This window comes from Lactuca saligna, chromosome 7 (genome assembly GCF_052625555.1).
Source record: "Lactuca saligna cultivar CGN05327 chromosome 7, ASM5262555v1, whole genome shotgun sequence".
Lineage (NCBI taxonomy): Eukaryota > Viridiplantae > Streptophyta > Magnoliopsida > Asterales > Asteraceae > Lactuca > Lactuca saligna.
The window spans coordinates 2,632,003-2,636,332 of record NC_136423.1 but is presented as its reverse complement, the minus strand read 5'-3'; positions in this window follow the sequence as shown (position 1 = coordinate 2,636,332).

Here is a 4,330-nt window from a genome sequence, read left to right as displayed (position 1 = left end):
GGGGATGGAGTACATCTGGTGAGCACACAGTTCAAATAAACACACAGTTCAAATAAACACCTACAGGTAGCGAGCCTGCTAGTGTTCCACTGGACTGTCTAGAATAGTCCGTGGTCGTCATCTATACTCCGCTAGATGACTGGATCATCAATAACATCTATAACGAGGCCTCTCATTATTTTATTTTGTCACACAACAACTATTACATCTACCCATGTTTTACCCAACACATTTTGTAGATATAAAATACATATACAGTTTAAATCTTTGAAAACATGTATAAAACGTTCATCCAACATAGATAGCAAGTATTCAGATAATATGCACACATATCACGTAATTTATATTAAATACTTCATATCTATGTGTAAGTTGAAAGTAAACATGCACTCACCGGAAAAGGTGGTGATTCCGAACTCAGACAACGCTTCGCTTCTTAAAAAGAATTTTCTTCGACGAAACCTAGTATTATTACCACTAGAGTTTACATTATTATTCGTCGAGACTAATTAATAGTCTAGCTATTATTATTATTATTATATAAGCGTCAAAAAATACTTATATAACCCATAATAATAGCCCAAGTATTTATTATAAGTTCCTAATAACGTTACTATAATTAAATAAAAGTTATATTAAAAATAACTCACTTACAGCGGGTTTTATAGAAAACCAGGATTTGCTTGGAGCAGCGTTTCCGAGTCAAAAAGATCTTCTTCTCGGAGCCTTCGAGCACTCCGGGGCTTCCGCCTCGTGCTAGGGAGGTTCCCTAGGCTTTTCGGGGGATTTCGGGGCTAGAGAGAGGTTCTAGAGAGAGAGAGACAGAGTAAAGAGAAGAAAGAATGGGAAAGGTGTGAAGAAAATGAGGGTGGAGAGGTGGTATTTATAGGGTGAAATGTGGCTGAACTTGGTGCCACATGTCACCATCTGGTGGCAAGCCTTGGGGAGAAAGCAATGACCAAGATTGTGCCACATCACCCATTTTCGCACAGCACACTTCCGACTTCTAAAATCCGTAACTTTCACATACGACCTCCGTTTTTGACGTTCTTTATATCCACGCGTAGGTAATAATAAGATCTACAAATTTCATTTTGACACCGTCATCTAATTCTCGACCAATCTTAAATTTAACAGTACAAGGAGATTATACTGTTAAACGTCTGCGTAAAATTAATAACTTCTACATACGGACTCTGTTTTTGTCTGTCTTTTTACCGTTGATTTCCTATTAATGAGATCTTCAAGTCTCATTTACGTTGCGTAAGCCAAAAACCGCTCGAACTAAAATTCGAGTTTCAGGTCGTGCACTGCTAAGCCGAATCTTAGAAAAATCATAACTTCTTCATACGAAGTCAGATTTGGGCGTTCTTTTTATCGATGTTCTTAGTTTAACATATTCTACGACTTTTGTTTAGATTGCTAAGGCTAAAAAGTCTTCTATCGTAAATTCACTATTTACGTCTCCCGGTGCCGTGCCGGTTTTGCCGTAAAACTTCGGCGGGCCATAACTTCTTCGTTATAGCTCGGATTTCGGCATTCTTTATATGTACGAAAACCTTGAGACATATTCTACAACTTTATGTAGAGATATCGGGATTATCTCACACTTTAATTTTGACGCTCATTTTTATTCTTTATTAATTATACATTTATAATTAAATAATAAACACATAAACACACATAATTCACATAATACTCAAATATTTCATATTTATTACTTCAAAAAGAGTTACAATAGTTGACCTAGACTATTAGATTGACAAAAATGCTTAGCCCTGAAAACCCGGGCGTTACACTTTCCATGTGTGTTATTTGAGGAAGTTCACAGGAGAAGTTCCCGATATAATTCCACTTTCGGATTTAAAAATTAACTAAGATAAGAAGCTAATCGAAGAACCTGAATCGATTGTTGACCATAAGATGAAGAAATTGTGACGCAAGATGGTCAAAATAGTGCTAGTACGATGGAAACATTCAAATGGGCCGAACCTCATATGGGTAAAAGAGAGTGACATAATGAGTCGCTGTCCACATCTGTTTGCTAATGCATGATTCTGGGACGGAATCATCATTAGGAGGAGAGAATTGTAACGCCCATATTTCTGGGTAAGCATTATTACGATGATGTAGTAGTTAGGGTCAACAAATTTTAACCTACTTTAAAGTAATGAAGAAGAATTATTGAGTATTATGTGATCTATGTGATTTATGTGTAACATATGTGCCTATAACGATATAATAAAATAATAATAAGAATACGTGTCATAAATAGAATGAAAAATTCACCCAATATCTTTGAAGAAAGTTGAAATAGTCATAACAAGGCTAAAATCCGACTTATAACGAAGAAGTTATGACCCATCGAAGTTTCGCGACTAAACGGGCACGGTGTCGCGTATCGTAAAAATTGAATTTTTGATATACTATTTATTAGCCTTAGAGATCTAAAAGAATTTCTTAGTATACGTTAAACTGAGAGCATGCATATAGAGGACATCCGAATCTGACTTCAGTAGAGGAAGTTATGATTTTTCTAAAATTTAGCGTAGCAATATACAGTCCGAAAATCAAATTTTAGATCAATCGGTTATTAGCCGACACAACTGATGTGTGTGAAACGAACTAGTTTTAATCCTACTAACTTAAACACAAAGACAAACACACAAAAGGCAATGTACCTATCGATTAGTAATATAGTTCAAGCAAGTAGGGTATCGAACACAGGGAACGGTAAACAATTAAAATAAATGCTAATATTATCTAAATAAAACAAGTAAAAAAAATAGTTTTCTCTAGTTTTGCAAGACTAGAAACTTAAATACTTTACTAACACGCAAACTAAGCAACTAATAGCTAAGAAAACAAAGATCAACTAAATTAAATGATTAAAAAGGCCTTCTGTTTCGGTTCGAATCATTTGTTCCCATGGATGATTTTATGGTAAATATATCGGATTAATTCTTCATTAGTTACCGACTAAAGTGATTAGATTCACATTCGCTATAGCTAATCCTTAGAAAACATATTAATTCAAGCAATGGCCAGTTGTCTAAATTAATGAATTTTCTAGTTTGTTGATTCGGGTTTAGAAAGACTTGTAATTAGCTAATCAAATTGGTGATTCAATTAACCTCTTGTTGATGGTGTATCACACAATCTCACACATTAACTTACCTATCTTCAAGTTAATTCTAGTTTCACATTCGTTATTCCTAGACATACTACTACGTGGTCACGTAAATCATATGAAATTAGCAACTAAGAGATGTTCATACAACTTAATTACTGATTTATTAACAGAAGAATAGTTATTGTTAACACATAAGGTTCTTTAACAAGCTTAATAAAACATAATCACCAATTAAAATTAATCCTAATCAAATAATCAATCCATGTTCACAAATTCATCTACCTAAACAGAAGTTATGAGTTTTTAGCTCATGATTACAGTAAACATAAACTCAAAAACGAAATCAAAGTATGTAAACATGATTCAAATCAAAAAGTTACTAAGAATAAACCAAAGTTTTCTTGATTCTCTTCACAATTGAATGTAGGGTTGATTCTTCAGTTCCTCACGACCTAGCAGCACTTCCAATCGTTTCTCAGCCTCCTAAGGTTTCTCTCCATCCTATGATATCGATCTGAAAGTCCCTTTATATAGATTTTCACAAAACAGGGGCTACTCGGCGAGTCTAGTGACCTACTCGGCGAGTCTGTCACTTAAAACCCGTGTACGGCAAGTCAGCGCGTCCAGAATCGCGAAAGTTCGATACAACTCGCCGAGTAATCGACCCTACTCCCCGAGTACGTTTCGAATCAGCATTTTCTCAAAACACGAAAGTCGTCCGAAATTGTGTCTACTTTTCAGAACATTTTGAATCTCGTCAATCGGAGTTACGGTTCATGAGATATGGCCAAAACACTGACGAGGGGTCAAGCTGTCCAGCAACATCCTTCTTTCTTCAAAATCCAATATCCAAGCCTCCAATCGCTAGTTCCGCTTCCTTTTCCTTCCGAGCATGTCATTATTGCTGAAAAATGAAATTCTAAACTAATTAAGCACCTTTTGTTCATTAAATGAGATAAAATCAACATAAAGTATTAAGATAATGCATGAAGTTTATAACTAAATATGCTCATATCAAAATACCCCACACTTGACTTTTGCTTGCCCCCAAGCAAAACTGAATTTTAGTATACTAATATTACATAAGACAATCCCAATCAAACCCAACCATTATGCCAAGACCGCAACGCATGCATTTGTGTCTAAAAATTTCCTAATAACCCCCCATACTCCAAATACTCATAATCCTCATAAACA